Genomic DNA, 12,500 nt, shown 5'->3' with positions numbered 1-12,500 from the left:
TATGACTCGGTGGTCGCTGGAAGTCAAGTCCTTATGGACTTTCCATCCTCGCACTTTGTCGGACATGTCGGGTGTCGCAAGTGTGACATCTATAAAGGACTCTCCCGAAGGACTGGAGTACGTGGGCATACTACCAGTCTCGTTCAACACAACCAAGCCGTGCCGGGCCACGAACTCTTCGAGTATTCGGCCTCTCGCGTCCGTCGTTGCACTGCCCCACAGGGGAGACTTAGCGTTGACGTCCTCTGCGATCACGGTTCGGCTGTGGCTCAATGCCGCAAGAACTGTCTCAAGTCGAGCCAGACTTGGTTCAATCTCCTCGGAGAATTGAAAGTACTGGCTGACTAGGTGAAAAACACCGAAATTGCCATTAACGCACGCGCAGGATAGATGTGTGTCGCACAGATGTGCTAACTTGGTCACGGTCAAGTCTCGACTCGTTACAGCTATCGCTGCCGACGGTCGTTCCCCTTCCGCAACCAGCTTCGTAGTCCGCTGCAGCCCAGGCATTCTGCCTTCCCAGCTGTACGGCTCTTGAGCTAACAACACATCAACTCCTCTCGCATGCAGCAAAGATCTGATTTCATCGGTAACGATCCGAGCGCGCTGCATATTATGCTGCACGATTCGAATCGACCTCTGAGACCGTCGTCTGTCTTCGGCGCTCTCAACCATAATCGGTCCGAGCTAAAACTTGCTGTAACGCGGCCTGATAGGACGCGCACAGCTTGTCTCTGGACTTATGTCCGTGCGGCTTACCACGTTCCTTACAATTAGAGCAGACCGGTTGTCCACTCCTCTTGCTACACGTGGCAAAGGTATGCCCCTTTTCGGCGCAGTGACCGCAGACATCGTCTTTGTTCTTGCACCGTTTGGCCGTATGGCCAAACTTCTGGCATTTGAAGCACCGGGTAACGGTGACATAGTCCTGTACACGACAAGCTGACCATCCAACGTAAACCCGGCCTTCCCCACTTTTCAGCCGCTGGCGAACCTGCGGACTGACGTCTATGACCCAGTTGGTCGCCTCCCTGCCTTTGGGACCGGCTTGGTAACCGACCTTCAGGTTAGAGGCAAACTCTTTCTGAGTCATCTCGGTGAGGTTCTGCTTCCACAGATTGGATGCAACCTCTTCTCTCGCCATCGTCTTCGGAACATCGTACACTATCAGTGACGGGTTCCGTTTCGTTGGCGTAGAGACCGAGAGTCCTTTATCTTTCAGCCCCTTACTCCCCGTGAAGGCTTGAAGATCCTCCTTGCGCTCGGTCTCGACTACGATGCCACCGGAGTGGATGAGTCGGACTGACCTCACGCGGATCTTCTCCTTCGCAGGTTTCACTAGAGCAAGAACAGTCCGCTTAGTCGCTTCGCTGCTCTGCTCTTTGCCCTTCGGCGGAAAGATCCTTACCACATGTTGTGGTGGCTTTACCGCGTCTGGGGAGACCTTTCGGCACTCGACCTTCACTGCCTGAGCGTAGGTCGAGTGAGCACGCTGTCCAGCTATACCGGTCGCTTTGGACCGCGGGGCGGTCCGCGACTCGGTCGCTACGCTCTCTCCAGACGGTCTAGCTCTATCTGCCCTGACCGCTGCAAGCTGTCCTTCGAGGAAGCTATTCCGATGAATAAGCTCCTGGACCAGCTCGTTGAGCGTATTAGCGTGTTGCACGATCGCAGCCGAGGCGTCTTTTGTGATCCTCGATTTCTCAAGGGCACAACACCTCGTGATGGCCGCGACCTGCTTGAAGCCCTCGCCTCTTATGAGATCGAGGGCCCGTGCTATGGGCCCGGAAACCGCCTCCACCGGTTTCCCTCCCAGTCGCTTGCTCCCCGTCTTGGCTGGTGCGCCGTTGACGGTTTGCGTGTCCTTTTTAGAAGAAGGGACAATCCCTGCCTTCTTTTGGCGGAGTTCGCTCTTCGGGTTTTTGCCCCCTTGGAGCTCTTTGCCTTTCGCATTGGCGAGGTTGACAACCTGCCTCTGCTCCTTAGAGCCCTCCCCGGACTGAGAGGAGCTCTCCTTCTTCGACTTCGGAGCCGGCTTGCACTTCGGTTTCCCGTCTGGTGCTATCGCCTTCTCCTTCTGTGCATCGCACCTCTCGAGGGTCACGCTAGGCTGGCTAACTTGTAGCTCGTCCTCGGTCCTCTCGATTTTGACTGACACAGAGGCAGTTCCGCTGGTTCCAGCTACCGCCACCCCTGCTGCGACGACTTCATGCTCAGTTTCATCTGGCACTGGTCCCGTCGACTTGACTCGCCGTTTTTTATTTCGTGTATCCATAAGAAATAAGACTCACTTCGTTCCGCTGCGTGCACCGGCCTCCTTGGACCCTCAAATGGAACCGCGGGACCGAATGTCCCGCTAAGTTGATGCATCACCCAGAATATAGTCAGCGGATATATTGGTGGCCAATTACTCAACCACCATCCACTTCCTCGCCCTGCGGAATTCCACTTCGACCGAGTCTAATGGAGCTTCCAAGCCGATTGACTAGGTATAGGGTTACTTTTTCGCCTAGCCGCCCATCTAGCCGAAGCCGAGGCCGAAGGTACGTGTTGGGCGACGTCACCCCCGCAGAGGTGGGCCCCCTCAGATCCCAGGCTCCTCTTTTCCGACGACAAGGGTCGCCACGCACGGCTAACACGTGGGAGACGTGGACTTTGAGTGGTTATCTCCTCCACTCCACTGCGCTTCGTTTCGTTCGCTCGACTCCGAAGAGCCTGCCATCCAGCGGGACCACGTGGAGGCTCAAGCGCAGCTAGGACACATAGTGTCCCTTTACAACTTCGGCCTCTCCGGGGAATCAGAGCCCATCCCTTAGCAAGTCGCTACACACGTGCATGTTTTCCAAGTACCAGCAGCGTGTTGCTTTCGAAAGAGTACAAAACACAAGATACATCCGATAGATGCACTCAATCGCCTTCCTCACACGCCATCGCATCCACCTTGCGATTTGGCTGGCACGCTGGTACGTCTAGTTCTTCTACGTACCAGCAAACGAACCGAGCAAAAGCTGGTCGTTTCTCACTTTGGGTCATAGCCACCGGCACCACGGCAGCTCAGTGAGTACATACATCATGCGTAGGACGCCAGAGGCGCTCTTCTCGAACCCACGAGAAGGCCTTCAGCTGTCCCCGCCAGTAGATAGGGACAGAGGGAATCTCGTTAATCCATTCATGCGCGTCACTAATTAGATGACGAGGCATTTGGCTATTTTTCTATTACTCCCCCGTCGGTGACCCTAGCCAAAAAGGGCCGAGGGGGGTAAAGTTTGCCCGCTTAGGTGGAAGGGGACGGGTACCCCGGTTAATATCGTCGTCGTCCGCCTCATCCCACCCCCTGTCGTTCCGTCATTCCTTGGTCGGGGTGGGTCGTAGTTATACGATTCCACCTCGACCAATTAGTGTGACTCCCCTGCAGGACTCGGGTGGTAATGCCCCGCAAAAGCCCTTTCTTGATGCCCATGCCCCCTAGACAGTCAACGGAGTTGGACGACCAGATTCCCCTCCATGAGATGGTGCAGGAGGAGAATCCGATTGAGTCCTGCCCAACGTGTAATTTGTTGGACAGGGCCTCCACGAGCGACGAGTTATTTTTGTAATAACTCGCCTTTCGCTCGTGGGCTTCGTCCAGGGATGTTGCTCCGCTGACTATCTGCACGTCAATGACCTTGGCAGTCCCGCCACGTAGGCAAACGAGGTCAGGTTTTCGTTTGCCCTCGGCCGTGACAAAGATGGGTTCCTCGTCCACTACCCATCCTTTGTCCCGCAGTCCAGCGGCTACAGTTTTTGCAACAGCATTATGCCGCTGGATGCGCCCACCGTGGGTGCGATGGCACCCCTGGATGACATGCGCGGCTGTTTCGGTGACATTACAGCCGGCACGACATCTGGTGGGGTACGTTCCACGGCGCGCTCCCCTTGATGTCCTTATACGAGTGGGGAGGGTATTGGCGCGCACGTGTACGTACTGAACAAAGTCACGGCCGGGAATTGCGAGGCTGCCAGCATCGACCCACCAGGAGGAGATGTTACTGGTCATTGGGCATTCCCTGAGTTCCCACCCGTCGACGGACGAGTGGAGCCTCTGAGCCCACCATCTGTCCCTCTGGTCTTTTTGGGACAGGCATTGGCCTTCCACGGTGAGCGCATTCCGCGCCCACTGCAGTCGGCGCTGCACCCACTCTTCGCTATATGCAGCTCGGATTTGTGGGGCAGAACTATGCTCCAGGGCTCCTAAACGATGGAGCATGAGCCCTGGAATGGTGGTGCTCAGAGATGGGATGCCCAGACCACCCTCTCTGATGGCGGCGTGTATGAACGCCACCGGCACATCTTTTGGAAGTCGAAGCCACCGTCGGACGGATGCGCGGATTTGTAGGTCCAGTGCCCTTAGCTTACCAAGTGTGACTCTACCAAGCACGAGTGTATGGTAGAGTCGCGGAATGAGGAAGCTGCGCAAGATCTTCATGCGTTGCTGGGGCTTCAGTGGTGCTCGCGTCAGTCGGCTGAGGTAGGTGATGACCTCTAAGCCGACTCTCCTGGGTCCTCCCGGCGAAATCTCCACCCCAAGATACTTCCATATCGCCTCTGGCCCAACCTGAGGGAGGTGAACTCCCTGGTTGAGGTGGAAGCTTGGGGTGGTAATGATCTTAATTTTCTTTTCTTTGCCGGAAGGAACCATGGATAAGACGGAGCACTTAGATGGATTAAACTGAAGCCCCATGCGATTTGCTTCCCTCTCCGCGGCCTCCAAAGCTGATTGGAGGCCCCACTTGGTCGAGGCGAATTGGAGGATGTCGTCCGCGTACGCTGTAGCGCCCACGGACTCTCCTCCGATGTTATATCCAATTCCGGCAGGTAGTGACCCCAGAATCTTGTCCAGCACAAGAGCGAACAAGATCGATGACAGGGGGTCACCCTGCCGGACGCCTCTATTGAGCCTAAAGGGCTCGGACCTTTCTCCGCGCACCTCAAAACACGTCGTGCTGTTGGCATATAGGCGGTCGATGTAGCGAGCAAAGTCGTGAGGCAACCCGCTGCTGCGGAGCACAGCTGTTATGGCTCCGTGGCTGACTGAGTCATAGGCCTTCGCAACGTCCAACGAGGCGATATGGCATTCCCGGAGGTGACGTCGGGAATGCTGTAGGACGGTTGCAAGAACGGCTACGTTGTCGTTGCAACCGTCCCCGAAACACCTCTGACGCCCATCGATAATGTTGGACGCGCGAAGGCGGACAGCTAACAGCTTATGTAGGTGCCTCACGATCACCGATGTTATTGATATCGGACGGTAGTCCCCAGGGGAACTAGGGTCACCCTTTTTGGGGACAAATACCGTCCGGCTCGCCAACATCGCAGATGGAAAACCGCCTGAAGCCAGCACGACGTTGTATAGGAGGGCCTTTATGGGTGGTGGGACGGCCCTCCATAGGCGAACACTTACCCCGTCAGGCCCGGCGGCGGCATTGAGTGGCATGTTGACTTGTGCCACTTCAATGCACGAGACGGGATTCCACACATGCTCCAGCCTCGGGTCCACAGGTGTTGGTGGGATGTCCGGGGCGGGAGTCGATGGTATGGAGACGAAGGGACCCCAATGCTCAGACATGAGCTTTACATCAGGGCCGCCTTCGTCCTCTGGTGTGGCGTCCAGTATGTCTCGCGCGGCCGCCGCCATGTTGACCCGGAACGCACGTTGGATTCTGGCATAAGCCAATTGTTTCCGGGCCTTGTTACTTATGGGCTCAACGGTGGGGGTTCGCCTATTGGTCCGACGACGAGGGGTCTGTGCGGGCGGGAAGACAGCTTCTACCCACTCCGCGATGAGATGTTGCGGATCGAGACCCTCAAGGAACTGGTTGGCAAGGCTGGCAAGGGTGTTAGCATGCCAGCCCTGACACCGCTCCACCTCGGGGATTAGCAGCTCGATGGATGTGCGATATGCATCGTGTTCATCCGAGGCGGGCCTCTCGGGGGTCTCGATGTGGGGAGGAGTAGTCCGTGGAGGGGACAGCACCGGGGGGCTAGACGGTGGCTCGTCTACGGAGGAGGCTCCAGCGGTTGTACTGTTCTGGAGCTCCTCCAGGGCCGCAGCGACAAGTGCCTTGTATCTAGGGTCGCGCCTGATGCCTTTTATGGCTTCTAAGCTGCGACCCGGCACTTTGGCTACAAGCTCGCTGTTAACGAACCTGCAGCCTGCCGTTACGGCCAAAGCCTCCTGCCGGGCCATCAACCGTTTTTCTTCCTCGGACCACCGCTTCTTCTTCCGTTCCACACTGACTTCCTCGTTGGCTTCGACCTTGTGCCGGTGACTTCTATGGACTCCAAGACCAATCTTGGAGTCGAACACGTCGGTGCAATTGGGGCATGGGAACAGGGTTTGGGGAGTCACAACCGGCGGGTGTTGAGCCGGTGTGGGGGGGACGACATTGGAGGGAGCGGGTATATTGGGGGACGACGACGAGGGATGCGCTGGGCCGGCGATCCGAGAAGGCCTAAGCCCTCGCCGACGGATTTCTCTCTGTATATTGTTTCTATCCTGACCAACACATATGACGGCCTGAACGGGCTGGCAACCCGAACAGGCCCGAAGATCGCAGAGGCAGCTCTTAGCTTCCCCCCCTAAGGGGGTACTAGACAGCGGGACCCTCGTGAAGGAGGCTGCTTGCTAAACTATGACTCCCATCAAGAGAGTCATAGTTACTCCCGCCGTTTACCCGCGCTTTTTTGAATTTCTTCACGTTGACATTCAGAGCACTGGGCAGAAATCACATTGCGTCAACACCCGTGGGGGCCATCGCAATGCTTTGTTTTAATTAGACAGTCGGATTCCCCTAGTCCGTGCCAGTTCTGAGCTGAGCGTTGAATGGCGGCCGAAGAGGACGATCGTTCTAGACGAAAGCCTCGCAGCAAGGAAGATCCGCGGGAGGCCAAGGCACGGGACCGAGCTCGGATTCCCATCAATGTGTTCACCTCGCCCAGGCCCGGCACGTCAGCCAGACCCGCTTCCCGACCAAGCCCGACACGCCCCGCTCCTCAGAGCCAATCCTTATTCCGAAGTTACGGATCCAATTTGCCGACTTCCCTTACCTACATTAATCTATCGACTAGAGGCTCTTTACCTTGGAGACCTGCTGCGGATATGGGTACGAACCGGCGCGACACCTCCACGTGGCCCTCTCCTGGATTTTCAAGGTCCGAGGGGAAGATCCGGACACCGCCGCAACTGCGGTGCTCTTCGCGTTCCAAACCCTATCTCCCTGCTAGAGGTTTCCAGGGAACTCGAACGCTTATACAGAAAAGAAAACTCTCCCCGGATCTCCCGACGGCGTCTCCAGGTCATTTTGGGTTACCCCGACGAACACTCTTACGAGGGCCCGATTGGTAAGCGGTTCCGCTGCCGGGTTCCGGAATAGAAACCGGATTCCCTTTCGCCCGATGGGTGTGTGTTTTTGTTTATCATTAAATGATATTTTGCTCTCTCTTAGGACACCTCATCTACATAGGATTTCTCTTAGGGCTTAGGATCGACTGACTCGTGTGCAACGGCTGTTCACACGAAACCCTTCTCCACGTCAGTCCTCCAGGGCCTCGCTGGAGTATTTGCTACTACCACCAAGATCTGCACCGACGGCGGCTCCAGGCAGGCTCACGCCCAGACCCTTCTGCGCACACCGCCGCGACCCTCCTACTCGTCAGAGCTTCATGGAAGACGCGCCTTTAAAAAAAGCTAACGTCAACCTCACTTGCCGCTGACGGCGGAGTATAGGCGCGACGCTTCAGCGCCATCCATTTTCAGGGCTAGTTGCTTCGGCAGGTGAGTTGTTACACACTCCTTAGCGGATTCCGACTTCCATGGCCACCGTCCTGCTGTCTTAAGCAACCAACGCCTTTCATGGTATCCCATAAGCGTCGACTTAGGCGCCTTAACTCTGCGTTTGGTTCATCCCACAGCGCCAGTTCTGCTTACCAAAATTGGCCCACTTGGCACTCTGATCCAATATAATCTCGTGGCTTCATTGATCCAAGCAAGCCAGAGATCTCACCCATTTAAAGTTTGAGAATAGGTTGAGGTCGTTTCGGCCCCAAGGCCTCTAATCATTCGCTTTACCAGATGAGACTCGCACACGTTCATCAAAAGAGAACGAGCGAGTGCCAGCTATCCTGAGGGAAACTTCGGAGGGAACCAGCTACTAGATGGTTCGATTAGTCTTTCGCCCCTATACCCAGTTCCGACGATCGATTTGCACGTCAGAATCGCTACGGACCTCCATCAGGGTTTCCCCTGACTTCGTCCTGACCAGGCATAGTTCACCATCTTTCGGGTCCCAACGTGTACGCTCTGGGTGCGCCTCTTCTCGCAATGAGAACGAGACGCCCCGGGAGTGCGAGGCCGCATCGTGACGCGGCCCATCCTCCCTTGATCGACGCTAAGGTACGATCTTCACTTTCATTGCGCCTTTAGGTTTACATGTCCCAATGACTCGCGCACATGTTAGACTCCTTGGTCCGTGTTTCAAGACGGGTCCTGAGAGTACCCAAAGCAGTAGCGTCGCTGACCGGTAATTCAAAGCTTGGCCAGTCCGAGGACACCGCCTGCTAACAGCTGGTTAGGCCCGGAGCCGGCGCTAGGTCCGTACCATCCGGGTGACAAACTAACCGAGCTTGCGGCGGGCCTGACGCACACACATTCGAAAATGGATTGGTTGCGGCCCGATACCGTCAGAGTACCGTCACGCAGCCGGCCAGGCGATCGAGCGTCTGCCGTGTGCGCACGAAGGCGACACGACAGGCAACAACTCGAGCCGTAGACCGACACGCAACGGGTCGCGACGTTCTACTAAGGGAGAAGTGCACGACTACGCGACCGGAACATTTGCCGAAGATGGTGTACCCTCGCACTGGAACCACCGAAGTGGCCCATTACGGGCTATCTGCGCACCAACGGAAGCCAGCCTCGTCGACGATGAATCTCCCCATTCGATCTTTTGGGTTTCTCAGGTTTACCCCTGAACGGTTTCACGTACTCTTGAACTCTCTCTTCAAAGTTCTTTTCAACTTTCCCTCACGGTACTTGTTCGCTATCGGTCTCGTGGTCATATTTAGCCTTAGATGGAGTTTACCACCCACTTAGGGCTGCACTCTCAAGCAACCCGACTCTAAGGAGAGGTCCTCCCGAAACGCGTACCAGTCGCTACGGGCCTGGCACCCTCTACGGGTAAATGGCCCCATTCAAGATGGACTTGGACGCGGTTCGACGTCTCGGGATAAATTGACCCTCCTGAACACTACATTTCCCAACGGCAGAACCGCGGGATTCAGTGCTGGGCTAATTCCTGTTCGCTCGCCGCTACTAAGGAAATCCTTGTTAGTTTCTTTTCCTCCGCTTAGTAATATGCTTAAATTCAGCGGGTAATCTCGCCTACTCTGAGGTCGTCGTACGTGATACAAAATTTTGTGTGTTTCGGCCGAAAGAGCGTAAAAGTAGTACTCGCGAAAACGTACAAAGCACAAAAAAAAAGAAAAAAAAAGAAAACGAAACAACACTACACGACAGAAGAGAGAAAAAGGTAAACAAAAAACCGATATATGCCTTATGCGCCACACCAAAGTGTCAATATAATTCTTTCTTCATCTCTCGTCGATCGGAAACTCTCGCTAGACGATCTGGCCGGTTAACTTTAACGTCCGTCGAAAAGAACTTTCGGGGACTGGACGACCGACAGATCGCGCGGTTCCGCACGAATCGACAATGAAGAAAAGAAAAGACATGGGGCGACCGACATAAAGGTTTTCATCATTGGATATACCTTTTCTCTCTCCGCGGTGCTGTTCCGTGCGTGAACACACAAGTGTGTCTTTTGCGTCGTGTGACAATCAAGTTCGAAATAAGCCTCGCCAATAGAGGAGTATACATATTATTATAAAAAAAAAAATAATAATACATATAACCCGGTGGGATTTCTTTTTCTCTCTACTTCTTGTATAATTGAACCAAAAACCACGGGGGTACAGAAACGTTGCGCACGAAACGATTTATCATCGATCAAACACAAAACCAAATTAGAGACACGAGAGAAAGAGAGTAAGATCTCAAGACGCACATAGGCCGTCATCAATACGATTCAACGCGAACGTGGCGATGGAATGGCAATCGCACAGATTAGCGAGGACACGTCGACGACGGGGAATAATTCCGACCCGATCAAGTACGACGTGCTCCATCCCGCACATTGCTGCGCTTTGCTCCGCTGTCCATCGATCATCAAAGCGTTCGCGATAGAACGAGAGATCTCTTTCGTCTCTTCCCTCGAAGACTCGAAAAGGAATGTGTGTTTGTCGAAATCGCCGGCAACGACGACCCTCCGCCGTATGGCAATTATAACGTAGAGTTAAGAAACTCATCCACGCACAGGCATATTCTCTCCCTGGGGCTTAACATTGCCACACCACACACACTCTGTGTGCCACACAGTATTCTTTCTTTCTTTTATAATTTGTGTGTCCATCTCTGTAGTCTCGCGAGACTCTTGTAAATATACCTCTTTCGTATATACGCATCATTTCAGGCGACGTCGGGAGCGCGTTAAATGTTCATGAGTGGAAACGCTTCTTTCCGCAAGGCGAATCGTTTCGCAGAGAAGGTGAGAGATTTGGAGATCCTCGTCGAAGCGGTGCCTTACGGGCGGTCGTATTTTCAATACGACTCACGACACCGTAAAAACACTCACGCAAGTCCGAACGTAAGAAATACCAATCCCTACTTCGCCTCTCGTGGAAACTAGATATATATATATATTTGTATGTGTTTATAAGACGCAATGCAAAAATTGGCAATTTTCACAGAACCGCGACAAACGCCGACGAAACGCCCATCATTCGCTCGTACGTAGCATCTTTGCAACCCGACTCCGAAACGCTCTTTGGCGCCCTCCAAAAATATATTTGGAGAGGTAAGCGACGGCGGGGACTTACAAGAGCAACGCAAGCAGTTTATGGTTACGTAAACGACCCTCAGCCAGGCGTGGTCCAGGAATTGTATCCGTGGACCGCAATGTGCGTTCGAAATGTCGATGTTCATGTGTCCTGCAGTTCACACGTTGACGCGCAATTAGCTGCGTTCTTCATCGACCCACGAGCCAAGTGATCCACCGTTCAGGGTAATCGTATATATTTTTGATTTACAAATCAATATATGTATATGTCTCTTGTTCTGCGGTTCGTAAGAACGCATTGTACCTGAACGCTCCAACCAGCGCGCGAAGGAGATTCGTTCAGGCGTCGTTTTAAGGACGACACTATCGTCGTCCGTGGAAACGGAAAAAAAAACCGTCAGATACGCAACACGTATCTGACGGCCGGGCGAACAGTACATTGAAAAACCGTTAACGTGGAAAACGCGGAGATGAATATATTCTCTGAAAACGACGGGGATCGTAGACAACCCGATACTGGATCCAGAGATGTAATAATATTCCTCTCCTCTTCACTTCCATTTCATTTGATGTGAGAACGGAGGACTTCACAGCCGGCTCTGGCAGCGGTCATTCGTCCCAAGCTCTCGCGATGCGCACTATTGGGCCACACGCACGGAGTAGGGTGTCAGACTCACGACTGCTTTAAAAGCGAGCTTCACGAGCCGGTCCACTTCCCGTATAAAACACATTTCCATAAAATGTTGGTGTGTGCTCGAGGTAACGATAAATTCCGATACAAGCGGACTCGCGAGCCGGCTCTGGCCGTAGGCGCGATCCCCGTTCTCGTCCCAAGCTCGTCTGCGCGCACTATTGGGCCACACAGAGAGTAGGGTGTCGTCGGGAATAATCGCGCCATTGGCTTTATAGCGAGCGTCACGGCCGGTCCTCTCGGAACACCGTTTTTCGTCGGAACGATATTACCATATTTTTATTTTATTCGACAGATTAGCGGACTCACAGCCGGCTCTGGCAGCGGTCATTCGTCCCAAGCTCTCGCGATGCGCACTATTGGGCCACACGCACGGAGTAGGGTGTCAGACTCACGACTGCTTTACAAAAGCGAGCATCACGAGCCGGTCCGCTCTGGCGAATGTATAATATTATAATAAATATACGTTCCGTCGTCAACGAACACCGCGTGCGGCGCAGCAACGTTTCGTGCTCTTGGTTATACGCGAACCCGATACAAATAGAGAGCGGGACTCACAGTCGGCTCTGGCAGCGGTCATTCGTCCCACGCTCTCGCGGTGCGCACTATTGGGCCACACGCACGGAGTAGGGTGTCAGACTCACGACTGCTTTAAAGGCGAGCATCACGAGCCGGTCCTTCGCGTCTCGTCTATCTTCACGATAGTTCGCGAACGATAACACAAACGCGTGCAACCGCGCGTTTACCACGGGTTACCCTGAGATTTTGTTTGTCCTCTTCGAGACACCGTTTCGAACGGACGACTCCGGACATATACCTACGACACAGAGGCGAAGACCGAGGAAGCGAATCTCATCGACCGCTTACATCCCTGTTCA

At 54.3% G+C, this 12,500-nt stretch overlaps 1 non-coding gene across 1 annotated transcript; it reads right to left on the bottom strand.

Moving 5' to 3' along the window:
- Positions 1 to 11,004: 11,004 nt before the first annotated feature.
- LOC143219910 (5.8S ribosomal RNA) lies at positions 11,005 to 11,159 on the bottom strand. The gene has a single exon (XR_013011508.1). It is a non-coding gene; the product is annotated as a 5.8S ribosomal RNA (ribosomal RNA).
- Positions 11,160 to 12,500: the final 1,341 nt, after the last annotated feature.

This window comes from Lasioglossum baleicum, unplaced genomic scaffold (assembly GCF_051020765.1).
Source record: "Lasioglossum baleicum unplaced genomic scaffold, iyLasBale1 scaffold0091, whole genome shotgun sequence".
In the NCBI taxonomy this organism is placed as follows: domain Eukaryota; kingdom Metazoa; phylum Arthropoda; class Insecta; order Hymenoptera; family Halictidae; genus Lasioglossum; species Lasioglossum baleicum.
This window is presented reverse-complemented; position numbering and strand designations above follow the sequence as displayed.